This window comes from Ictidomys tridecemlineatus, unplaced genomic scaffold, assembly GCF_052094955.1.
Source record: "Ictidomys tridecemlineatus isolate mIctTri1 unplaced genomic scaffold, mIctTri1.hap1 Scaffold_55, whole genome shotgun sequence".
NCBI lineage: Eukaryota > Metazoa > Chordata > Mammalia > Rodentia > Sciuridae > Ictidomys > Ictidomys tridecemlineatus.
This window is the reverse complement of record NW_027523660.1, coordinates 1,162,619-1,176,135: the sequence shown is the minus strand read 5'-3', so window position 1 is coordinate 1,176,135 and position 13,517 is coordinate 1,162,619. Positions and strand designations below refer to the sequence as shown.

Genomic DNA, 13,517 nt, shown 5'->3' with positions numbered 1-13,517 from the left:
GGTGATAACTCAGTGCCTTGTCTCAAAATACAGCAGGACATTTTTTTAAGTTATTAAAAGAATCTAATAGTAAAAGACGTGGTTCTGGTTTGATAAATCTAAGCAGTATAGAGTAGTGAAGTCCTGAAAAAGGAAAGCAGGTTCTTTGTTTTAGAAGGAGAACACAACAGAAACAGAGAACAGATAAAGATGCAGTGAACACTTATTGAATGCGTACTGTGTGCTAAGCATTGTGTGACGTGCACTTTTTCCAGTTGTTTTAGAAGAAGAATAACAAAAAAAAAGAGATAGATGTTGTCTTTACCTCCATCTTAAGAAATTTTCCAAACATCAGATTCATGACTCTAATCCGAGCACTCTTTAACTTCCAACTACATGCTCTTAGTTACTATAATAAAGTGGTTTTCATTTAAAAATGGGTAGTTCCTTAAAGACATGTTGTGAGTGAGCATTAGCAAGGGAAGCCAGGAGACATAGTCCAAGGAGTGGAAGAGGGAAGGGTCCCAGTATGGACTGAGCCTCATTATAAATACTTGGCTTTCTTCTGTTTTGGGTACTAAATGCCAAAGCCATTTGGCTTGGTTATATATATATGTACACCAAAGTTAAATATAAATATAACAGGTATGGTTTTGCTTAGTTTTTGTCATAGTTTTCATCTCGGGTATTTTCAAGCTAAAGTTTCCAAGTTATAGAATAGACAATCTATAGATAATTAACCAAATCTAAAAGGGCAAAATGAAAATGAAGTCCCATGATGTGGATCCCAATTGGTTCAAAATTCCTAAGAGATAGTACTTAGGGAGGTGGAGAGTTGCAAGTAGCAAATGAAAGCCAGGTAACACTATCTAAGATTCTGGTTCCTGTAGCCATAGGAAGTAGGCTGAGTATATCCCCTAGGGGGAGCAAGAGGGCAGGATGGGGAGTGCCGCAGGACTATCTAGGGAGATTGAAATTGAGAAAGGGCTTTTGGGTCTGGTGATCAGGGTGGTTATGGTTTTGCCAAAGTGGGTCCCATAAACCACTGTAGTAGCAAAGCGGCTTGGCAAGGACAGGTGGCAGCTCATGGTGAGATGAGGTATTCAGTGGCACCTTCTCTTTATAAGAGTTTAGCAGTAGGAGAGGTAAGAAGGTAGCCAACAGGTTCTCTGAGTTCTCTCAGGACTGCTGGAAGTGCCTGTAAAAAATGCTGGTGAGAAGTGCTATAGAAGATGCTGGAATCATTTTATCTGCCCCCACTCCTCAAAAAAATTGGAGGCCCAAATTTTTTTTTGGTATTGTAAATAATTGTCAAAGTCAACATCTCTGATCATCATTTATCACCTCTCTGCTTATTCCTCATCCAACTTCAAAACAGCCTGGCAGGTGTCATTTGTGATGGAAGAGAAGAAAGTCCATCAGGGAAAGAATTACCTGGTATCATTTAGACACTTAGCAAGTCACACATCCTCATCTGTGTTTTCATGAGAACTAACTGGATCTCTCGTTTTCTTCATTCAAATTGAGTGACATACTGAAATTTGGCTTGGATAAACTGCTGTTCTCTGAGGGGAGCACCCTGGAGGAGGTAGACCTGGAGTCCATCCTGGGAGAGACAGAGAATAGCCAGTGGGCCTCTGATGCCCTGCCTGCAGCTGGAGGAGGGATCAGAGAACAGGAGGAAGGAAGTGAGTTGGGGTTAGGTGAGCCAGTGACTTCATCACCTCAAGGTAGGGTGTGAGTGAGATGCGTCCCCACGGGAAGTCCTGTGTCCTGCTCTGGGACCTTTCTTTCCTACCCAGCCCTGTAGTCATCTGATGACATTCTTAAGGCTTCCTGGTCCAAGAACTACCAGAGTAATCCTTGTTCCCTTGAAGCTGGACTTTGAATCCAAGTGATGATATTAATGTTTATGGTCCTGTCAGTCTCAAGGATTAAATTTGAACCTTTTCTCCCTTGACGCAGACATCTTCTCTGGAGTTTATTTGGTAAACCTCCTATCTTTATGGTGGTGCTTTGCACAGTGATTCCTCTTCTCAATAGTAGAATATTTTTTAAATTGCAACTGATATTTATGGACATTTATTGTGTTCATCAACAGTACTGACTATGTCATGTGCTTTAGGTCGTTTAAGACCCATGAGGTGGGGGGCTGGGGTGGTGGCTCAGCGGTAGAGCACTCACCTCGCACGTGCACGGGCCTGGGTTCAATCCTCAGCACCACATAAAAACAAAAGTAAAAATAAAGGCATTGTGTCCAACTTCAACTAAAAAAATACATATTAAAAAAAAAAGACCCATGAGGTGTAGGAGATCATTTTGTCTTCCTTTTTCTTTTTACTCAAATTTGGTGTCCCCCCCCCCTCTCTCTCTCTCTCTCTCTCTCTCTCTATATATATATATATATATATATATATATATATATATATATAATCTACAACTATATATGGTTGTAGATAGACAGCATGCCCTTATTTTATTTTTTTTAATGTGGTGGCTAAGGATCGAGCCCAGTGCCTCACACATGCTGAGTAAGCACTCTGCCACTGAACTACAACCCTAGCCCCAATATTTATCTTTTTGTCCATTTTCTGTTCTGAAATATTTGAATTTCAGACTTGAAAGGGTTTTTTTTTTTTCCTCATGATTATTTTTAAAATGACTGTTCTCTTGTATCAACAAGAGGTAGTCAATATGGGCTGGTGTGAGAGGGTTTTACTGACCTTTTTTAAAAATTTTTATTCATATATGACAGCAGAAAGCATTATAATTCTTATACATATAGGGCACAATTTTTCATATCTCTGATTGTATACACAGTATATTCACACCCAGTTCCTGTATTCAAACCTGTACTTTGGATAATAATTATCACATTCCACCATCATTAATAACCTCATGCCTCCTCCCTTCCCCTCCAACCCCTCTGCCCTATCTAGAGCTTGTTGTTCCTCCCATCTCCCACTCTCTATCCCACTATGAATCAGCCTCCTTATATCAAATAAAACATTCAGCATTTGGTTTTTTGGGATTGGCTAACTTAGCATTATCTTTTCTAACTCCATCCATTTACCTGCAAATGCCATGATTTTATTTTCTTCTATTGCTGAGTAATATTCCATTGTATGTGTGTATGTGTGTGTATACACACACATACACACACACCCCCCACAGTTTTTAATCCATTCATCTATTGAAGGGCATCTAGGTTGGTCCCACAGTTTAGCTATTGTGAATTGTGCTGCTGTAAACATTGATGCATCTGTGTCCTGTAGTATACTGTTTTTAAGTCCTTTGGATATAGATTGAGGAGATGGACAGCTGGGTCAGATGGTGGTTCCATTCTCAATTTTCCAAGTAATCTCCATACTGCTTTCCATATTGGCTGCACCAATTTGCAGTTCTATCAGCAGTGTATGAGTGCCTTTTTCTCCCACATCCTCGCCAACACTTATTGTGGTTTGTATCCATAATAGCTGCCATTCTGACGAGTGAAATGAAATCTTAGAGTGGTTTTGATTTGCATTTCTCTAATAGCTAGTAATGATGAACATTTTTTCATATATTTGTCGACTGATTGTATATTATCTTCTGAGAAGTGTCTGTTCAGGTCGTTGGCCCATTTATTGATTGGGTTATTTATTTTTTTTTTGGTGTTTAGCTTTTGAGGTTTTTTATATACCCTAGAGATTAGTGCTATATCTGATGTGTGAGGGGTAAAGATTTGCTCCCAAGATGTAGGCTTTCTATTCACCTCACAGATTGTTTCTTTTGCTGAGAAGAAAGAAACTTTTTAGTTTGAATCCATCCCATTTATTGATTCTTGATTTTAATTCTGGCACCAAAAGAGTCTTATTAAGGAAGTTGGAGCCTAATCCCACATGATGGAGATTAGGGTCTACTTTTTCTTCTATTAAACGCAGAGTCTCTGGTTTTATTCCCAGGTCCTTGATCCATTTTGAGTTGAGTTTTGTGCATGGTGAGAGATAGGGGTTTAATTTCATTTTGTTGCATATGGATTTTCAGTTCTCCCTGCACCATTTGTTGAAGATGCTATCTTTTCTCTAGTGCATGTTTTTGGTACCTTTGTCTAATATAAGATAATTGTAGTTTTGTGGGTTAGTCTCTGTATACTCTGTTGTGTACCATTGGTCTACCAGTCTGTTTTGGTGCCAATACCATGCTGTTTTTGTTACTGTTGCTCTGTAGTATAGTTTAAGGTCTGATATAGTGATGCCCCCTGCTTCACTCTTCTTGCTAAGGATTGCTTTAGCTATTCTGGGTCTCTTATTTTTCCAGATGAATTTCATGATTGTTTTTCTATTTCTATGAGGAATGTCATTGGGATTTTGATTGGAATTGCATTAAATCTGTATAGCGCTTTTGGAAGTATGGTCATTTTGATAATATTAATTCTGCCTATCCAAGAGCAAGGTAGATCTTTCTATCTTCTAAGGTCTTTTTTTGATTTCTTTCTTTAAGGTTCTGTAAATTTCATTATATAGATCTTTCACCCTTACTGAGATTCTTAATTCAAGAGTTCCTTCTAGCCTGGCACAGTGGTGCACACCTGTAATCCCGGTGACTCCAGAAGCTGAGGATCATGAATTCAAAGCCAGCCTCAGCAAAAGCGAGGCACTCAGTGAGAACCTGTCTCTATTAAATACAAAATAGGGCTGGGGATGTGGCTCAGTGGTTCATGCCCCTGAGTTCAATTCCCAGTACCTCCCTCTCCACCCCACCCCACCCCACCCCGAAAAAGAGTTCTTTCTCTCATAAATACAGAGAAGCACAGTGGCTTCAGTAGGGTGCTTTTTTTACTGGTAGGAAAAGGGCTGGGCGAGGCTTTTGGTTTTGTCCTTCTGAATTTTCTCCCATTGCTTCTCTCTCTCTCCCTGCCATAGACTGTCGAAGGCTGTCTGCATTACCCCTTTCTCACCCGAGAGCAAAGTGTCCCTAGATGTCTGACTGCGTCTCCTTCCAGCCCTTCCTTTGAATTCCTAAGCAGCCACTGCTCTGAACTACCAATCTCAGTCATCCTGGGGTGACCTCATTCTGGAAAATGAACTTCATCTGTCTGGCACTGCTAGAGCCCCACTGTCCTGCTCCTGTGCAGTCTCTGTCTGCCTCCCTAGACCAGTGAGGGCTTCAGAGCTCAGCTGGTTTGGGATGTTCATTCTCTGTTTACCTTCAAGTGGAAGTTTATAGTAGTTCCCGACTCCTAATTTTGTGGTAGGCTTAGATTAGGGGTGGTTTGATTATCCTTGTTGACTGGTGTGGTTTTTATGGAATATATGGAGAATTCAAAATCTAGGCAATTGGCATTATTTTACAGAACACAGTTCTTGGACTTTTCTTGTGTTTTATCTTTAAAATTTGTTATGATAGTATCACATTTATATTCTTCAAGAACTTTTTCTTGTTCTCAGCTTGTTGTTTTAATCGTATTTTATTCCCATTTCAAGGATATAATATCCTCCCCGAGGACATTTATTATAGCTTTTTAAAATATATCTCAGGGAGGATATTTATTATATCTTTTCAGAAAGTGTTTCCCTGCCCACTGTATTATCTCTTTTTCCTCTATTTGCTTTTCCTTCTTCCTCCTCTTTTTAAAAGTTTTGTTTTGGAGTCTCTTGTTCTTGTTAGCAGTTTATCTGAAACATCTGGTGTCCTCTGATCATCGTGCTGGTGAAATTCCCCAAAGCTGACAGGCAGCTCTGTTGTGAACAGGTGGGTGGCCTTTGGGCCTCATGCCAACAGCACTGGTTGGCAAGCCAGCTTTTGCACTGGGGAAGTCAGATTTGAAGATTTCACTGGACAACTCATTGTATCCTAAGACGAGTCCTATACCATTACAGTGAAATTGGTGGTTTAAATTGGAAAGACAGGGAGCTGAGGGCACATGGTGCTCTTGGTGTTTGGTGTGCGGATCCTCTCAGTTCCTCCGTACTGTGGTGCCTGTGCTTGTGCATCTGAGTTTTTGGAGAACTGAAAGGGTTTCAGTTCCTGCAGTCAGCCCCAGCAAGATACCAGTGTTTTGGTTCCACAGCTCTTTTGAATCTGTTGTCCTCTTCTTATCCACTTTTTATCTTCCAAAGAATTCGTGCACTGTTTCATCTACCATTGCCTCATATATCTTTTTAGAAATCTGTGTATTGTCCTTTAGCTGTTTCGGGTGAGAGAAAAAATAGATGTGTGTGGTCATATTTTTAAGTTGTATTTGATTACCTTAGTACCAAGTTTCCACCCTTTTCTGTACTCATCTAGATTGACTTTATTTACTAGAACAAAATAAAATTGCAGTGTTTTCAGAAAGATAATTATATATCTCAGTCTACCTACAAAAAAAAATTACATTTTTGCAGACAGTTTAACTGTTGGATTCTCTACTTGGATAAAAATTTGGAATGTTGTCTTCGATGACTGTCTTGATTCTCTTTGTGGTAGATGGTTCCTCTGGCAGGACCCAGATGAGGGTCTAGACCTGTGGGCTCCAGCTGCCTCTTCGAAACAGAGTGAAGACATAAAGCATGGTTAAAAATAACAAATGAATATGAAAGAGGAGTAGTTAGAGCAGCCCATTCACAATTAAGTATAAAGTAAGGTTGCTTTATCTTTAATGCCAAGTTTTTTAAAAAGCACAGTTATATGGTAAGGTGAGCATGCCCAGAAACCTGCCTTGAGAGCATGTGCAAAACCTAGCCCCGCCCAACTCCTCCTTTGAGGGTGGAAATGGAGTTGCCCGCCCCTTGAGCCGGTACTGGTTAATGGAAGTGAACCAGGAACTAACAATAGGCTGCTGCCTTTTCATTTGTTTGGCCAGCGATTTACATCATTCTGTCTCATCCAGAAGGTGTAAGATTTCCATTGCAAATAGAGATTGTGGAGAGGGGTCAGCAGCTGGACTAGGGGAGTAAGATGTTACTTTTCCTGGTGGTCCTTTGGATTTTGCTTCGCTTTCCAACATCCTGTGCAAACGGAAGCATGGCTGATAGTTCTTAGGAGAAAAATACATGAATAGTCTTTTAATTGGTTCCTTGATCATTCTTTTCTCTTTTATTACAATTTTAGCTTTTAAGTGACTCGGCTGCCTTCTCTATTATTTGGTCATGAATTTCTTTTTTTCCTTCTCAACAAGGATTGTTCTGGGGACCCAAGTGCTGTCAGCTTTTATAAGGAATGTTGATTACTTTATATGAAATAGGATGGAAGGAGGTTGATTAAACCCTGTGAAATGAGAGACAGTTGGGGAATTCTGGGAAAGATGGCCATGGACAAAGATTCGTGGGATCACAATGTACTTCTACAATATTTGTGAGAGGGATGTGTGAGATAAGGATCAGTTTTTTTTTTAATAGCATCATGTATCAACCAGCACTAATGAGTGAAAGCTAAAGGGAGGCAGCTTGAAAGTCTTTGCAAGAAAGGATTTTGTTCATAACTATGACTTCACAAATAATGACTCTCCCAGGATTCTCTGAATTTCCCCTCTGAGAGTGGACCATTTGAGTAGAACCAGAGTATCAAAGAAGAAATTTTAAAGTCTAGTAAAAATTTATATGTGGATTTTTCAAAATGCTACAAATAGTTGATTCTTTGCTATCTTTAAACAATATACAGTAATCACAAGAAAAGTTCCTTCTGTTCTTTGTGTCATTAGTTCTTGGCCTCACTCAAACCTAAGTGATGATGTGGAGGAAGAGAGCACATAAGATAACATGGCTATTAGCTTCCAGTTTAGAGGCTTGTCCTGGCGAACATTTCTTCTCTTTTCATGAGGTATAAAAATATAACCAAAACCCATCAGGACAGATTTTACATGGCTAAAAATTCATGATTTCATGAAAATAGGAAAGAGTATTTCTGATTTTTCTTAAAGTTCTCAAATACATCTAAATAGTAGATAGAAAAGACAGTGGAATGAGATTATCATCATTACCCTAAGTACACATTTAAAGACACAACTAGGGGCTGGGGATGTGGCTCAAGCAGTAGCGCGCTTGCCTGGCATGCATGCAGCCCGGGTTCGATGCTCAACACCACATACAAAAAAAGATGTTGTGTCCGCCGAGAACTAAAAAATAAATATTTAAAAATCTCTCTCTCCCCTTCCTCCCTCCCTCCCTCCCTCCCTCCCTCTCCCTCTCCCTCTCCCCCCTCCCTCCCTCTCTCTCTCTCTCTCTCTCTTCAAAAAAGACACAACTGATGTGACTCTGTATACAACCAGAGATATGAAAAATTGTGTACCATATGTGAAATATGAATTATAGTGCATTCTGCTGTCATATATAACAAATTAGAATTAAAAATAAATAATTTTTTAAAAAGATTTTAAAAAGTGGGAAAATCAGAAACTAATATCGTTCCATGCTGTACATATCACTTCCCTTTCTCAAGTACAATCTGGCACAAAATGTGTTAAGAAGAGATTCCCCTCCAAAAAAAAAAATCCACTGGGGCTGGGGATATAGCTTAGTTGGAAGAGTACTTGCCTCACACGCACAAGGCTCTGGGTTCAATCCCCAGCACCACCAAAAAAAACCCAAAATCTGATATTACATCCAATGGCATGAACAAGATTTAAAAAGCCACATAACCATAATGAGAGCACAAAGCACACAAAAGGCTTTCTAGATTCCAATCTAGAAAAAAAAAAAAAAAAACATATCCCAAGGAAGGAGAACAATGTTCTTGCAATTACTTTTCTCTAAGGAGTGTCTTAGTATGGTGATGAATGACCTTTTTTAACCCCCAGCACTGAGGATTGAACTGAGGAGTGCTCTACCACTGAGCTACATCTGCAGTCATTAATGTTTGTTTTGTTTTTATTTTTCTTGAGACAGAGTCTCACCAAGTTGCCCAGGCTCTCCTCAAACTTACCATTCTCCTACTTGTCAACCTCCTGAGTAGCTAGGATTATAGGCATGCACTATTGTACTGGCTACAAATTATATGTTTTTAAATCAGGAAATTGTCATTTAGAGAATATTATTCCCATAAGTTTTTTCTATATAAATTATTATAGAGCAAGCTTCACACAACCAATTGAAGAGACATTATCGTCAATAGATTATCCTATATTGTAGTTGATTGTATGGAAAAGAAACAATGTAGCAAAAATGAAATCATGAAAACAAAGACATTTCACATGGTAATGTAGATTAAAATGTCATCCAACTATAAATTCCCCCAAAATGCATGGACCAAGATCCTACCCAAGATTGAGACTTGAGGAAGGACTGACTGTATCCTTTAAAGGCACAAACTCATTTTTTCTTCTCTGTGGTACCCTGTGCCACACTGTAAAGAAGCCCAGGCTATCTTGCTGGAGGGAGAGTCCATTTGAAGAAAGCCCCTGACATATGAAAGACCACATGGAAAGGGAGACTACATAAAGCCAACAGTCAGCACCTTAGTTCCAGACATACAAAGCCATCTCAGACCTTGCAGTCTAAATCAGGCGTGTGCTGTATGGGTGAGCCTAGGTGACACTGGAGCAGAACCTTGGTTAAAGTCTTGACTTACAAAATTATGAGAAATAAAATGGTTGTTTGTTTGGTAGTGGGGATTGAACTCAGAGGCTCTCGACCACTGAGCCACATCCCTAGCCCTATTTTGTATTTTATTTAGAGACAGGGTGTCACTGAGTTGCTTAGTGTCTCGCCATTACTGAGGCTGGCTTTGAACTCTTGATCCTCCTACCTCAGCCTCCTGAGCCACTGGAATTACAGGTGTGCACCACCACTCCCGGCAAATGGTTATTTTTTAAAGCCACTAAATTTTGGAATTTTAAAAAATATAACAATAGATAACTAAAACACTGTTTATTGATGATTTGTAGGGCTTTTATTTAATGACCAGTTTTATTAAAGAATACCCCATTTATTTCTACTGTGATCAGCAAACAAACTGAAATTCAATATTTAAAATTTTTTGCCAAGAATATAACCTATCTTGCAAGTTTCCATGAGGACTAGAAAAGAATATATATTCTGGAGTTGTTGGGCATTGTCAGTCAATGTCAATAAGGTTAAGGTGGTTGATAGTTTTGTTCAGACTCTTGTGTATCATTAGTGATTTTTTTATAGTGTTACTATCAGTTGTTAAAAGGGTGTTAAAAATTCAAAGTATAGATTTGTCTCTTCAGTTTTGTCAGCTCTCATATATTTGGGGCATATAAATGTTTGGTTGTATGGTGTCATGTTTCTGTGTTCTTAAAAACACATTATGGTATTATGAAATGTCTTTCTTATCTCTTATAAAACTCTTTATCTTGAATTAAATTCATCTGATGTTAGTATAGCCTCTACATTCTTCTTGGCTTACTATTCATGATGTATTTTTATCTATTTCTTGTTTTCGTTCTATTCATATTTTTATTTAATGTAATTAAATAAAATTACATTAAATAAAAATTAAATTTTATTTAATTTATCCATTAGTGTTTAGCTTTATTGCTTTACATTATTGTTTTAGCAATGTTTCCAGGAATTATGAAATGCATTCTTCAATTTATCACAGTTTTCATAATTTAAATTGTGATACTTTCTCACATCTCCCCAAGTCCTTTGTGCTTTGTCGTCATACATATTACAGCTGTATACCCTATGTTTTTTACCTTAGTCATGTTTCCAAGAAATTAAAAGAATAAATATGTATACATATTGCCTTTTATATTTACCTACATTTTAGTATTTCTAGTACTTTTCATTTCTGTTTATGGTGCATTGTCTAAAAATATCTACCCCTAATTCTCCACATTCCTGTATCATGTTGCTTCTCTCATTATGAAGTAATATCTATTTTCCCACTCGCTGAGTCTGGGCTGGTCTTTTGTCTTGTTTTAATGAACAAAATATATTTTTGGTGAAAGTGATGCCATGCCAATCCTAGACCTAACACCTTGGGAAGGTATATACCTTCTACTTTTATCCTCTAGAAATCTAATCAACAAATAAAATAAATAAAACAAATAAACAAATAAAAAATTTTAGAATGACTGAATGACTAAAAGCATTTGAGGAGATAAGCCTGACCCAACCAGTTGAGCTAGCAGACATGTAAACAAAGCTATTTTGTCAGTTCTACCTTTGGTTAAACAATCCCCTGCTAAAGGAAACCACATAAGCACTAATAAATACCTAGAGCAAAGGACCCATCAGATTATGTAAAGCCAAATCATAGAATAAGGAGAAATAACAAACAATTTTTATTTTAAACCATTAAGTTTATTACACAGTAAACTAAAACACACAGTGCATCTGTTTCTACCTGATGGATCATCTCCTTTTATCCTGAAGAGGTTCTTTTAGCATTGTTAATAGTAGAGATCTATTGGTATTGAATTTTCTTACTTTTTATTTATTTGAAAATGTCTATTCTGCTTTCAGTTTTGAAGAGTACTTATCCTGGATTAGCAGTTTTTGTCTTCTAGCACCTTAAACCTTTCCGTTAACTTTAATCTCTCATTTCTGATAAGAAGTCAGCTATCATTTTAGTCATTTTTACCTATGCGTAACACACCACTTTTTTCTAATTGCCTTCAAGACCTTTTTCCTCCTAATTGATTATTTACAGTTGACTCTGATGCATCTAGATGTGATTTGCTTTGTAACTAACTTTAGTATTCACTGAGTTTCCTAAATCTGTTAACATCTTTTTTGTTAATTTGAGATAATTTTAGCCATCATTGTCTTAAATATTTTTTCTGTACAATTTATGCCTCTATTCTTCTAGAAATCTAATTATATGTATGTTAGGTCACTTTGTAATGATAGTAACCAAGTCTCTATTTTTTTTCTTTCTGATTTTTAGACCAGGTAATTTTTATTGGTCTATCTCCAAGTTAACTTTTTGCTGTTTTTGCACTATATAATCTGATGATAGATTTGTTTCATGAATTTTTCATTTCAAATACTATACTTTTTATTTCTTTTAAAAGAAATTTTTCATTTATATGTTGACACCCATATCTACTTATTCATTATGATTAAGCTTTTCTTTAATTCCTTGAAATTAGTCATAAAAACTTTTTAAATTTTTTTTCTGCTAATCCTAACATCTGGGTCAGTTCACGGAACTTTTTTTATATGTGACATTTTCTCTTGTGGTTCTCATTTTTCTATCTTCTTTGCATTCTGGCAAAATTTAATGATATTCTACATGCCTATAATCCCATCGACTCAGGAGGCTAAGGCAGGAGGATCAAGAGTTCAAAGCTAATAAATTATGCATGGCACACATTGTTTAATTTTGCATGTAACTACTTTTTAGTGTGTCAATGAGGTTTTAGTGACATTGTCACCCAACACTTGGCCTTTGTTGTTCAGGGAATGCCTTCATGATTTTAATACTGGTTTTCCTATTCAGACTGTGGATTGGGTTTGAATATACTGTTATCAACCACCTGGTCTTTTAATTACTCATCCCAGTAAATTTATAGTTTGTGAAGCATTTGTTTCTCAGATTCATGACACTGTTAGAACCTGAAGTAGTAGCTGATGGGTATCTGTGAATTCTTTTTTTTTTTTTACTTGAAGTAGATTGTCTGAAATAGGCATATTCTCCTCTGTGTTTATCCAAACCTTCCTGTCATGTGCACTACAAGTTACAATTTGTAAGTTACTGTATTAAAATTCTGTCTGTTCATGGTTCTAGAAGAGTGATATTCTCTCCCAAACACTGGTTACTACAGCAGCATTTTTAATGTTGTAAAATAAGAATAAAGGCTCTGAAGGCCAAAGATTTTAAAAAGTCATTTTACAAATGTTACGTTAAATTAAAACTGAGCTTTGCTGTAATATTGTTTTCTCTTCAAAATGTGATGGTACAGGAAAGGTGTTATATGAAGGGGTGGTATTGCAGGGGAGCATTTTAAATTGCAGAAGTAAAAAAGTTATAATATTTATAATTTTGATGAGTTTATTTTTATAGGGAAGATTTTTCTCCCCTGAAATTTTTTCTGGAATAGCAAAATGTTTCCATTATTAAAAATTAAAATTGTTAAAAAAAAAAAAGAGTTCAAAGCTAGCCTCAGCAACTAAGGGATGCACTTAGCAACTCAATGAGAGCCTATATCTAAATAAAATGCAAAAAAAGGGCTGAGGTTGTGGCTCAATGGTTAAGCACCCCTGGATATTCTGGTCATTTATAGATGATACATCATAGGAAGTCTGGATTATATTGTCTTCCTATAAAGGATATTCTGTTTTATGTGTCATGCAGGCTAATTACTGGTGAATTGTTTTGATCATATTAGATTTGGTGGTATTATTATTATTATTATTATTATTATTATTATTATTATTATTATTATTATTTGGTACCAGAGATTGAACTCAGGGTACTCAATTACTGAGCCACATCCCCAGACCTGTTTTGTATTTTATTGAGAGACAGGGTCTTGCTGAGCTGCTTTAGCACCTCGATTTACTAAGGCTGGCTTTGAGCTCGTGATCCTCTTGCTTCATCTACCTGAGTCACTGGGATTATAAGCATATTCCACCTTGCCTCACTAGGTTTGGTATTTTTCTTTA

The 13,517-nt window shown here is 37.2% G+C and overlaps 1 pseudogene across 1 annotated transcript in view; it reads left to right on the top strand.

The window, feature by feature from the left end:
• The first annotated feature begins 1,480 nt into the window (after positions 1–1,480).
• The window catches only part of LOC144374018 (transport and Golgi organization protein 1 homolog), a 68,324-nt pseudogene continuing 56,287 nt past the window's right edge, over positions 1,481–13,517 (top strand). Inside the window, exon 1 of the transcript XR_013433543.1 lies at positions 1,481–1,667. The product of XR_013433543.1 is annotated as a transport and Golgi organization protein 1 homolog (transcript). The remainder of the gene's footprint in view (positions 1,668–13,517) is intronic.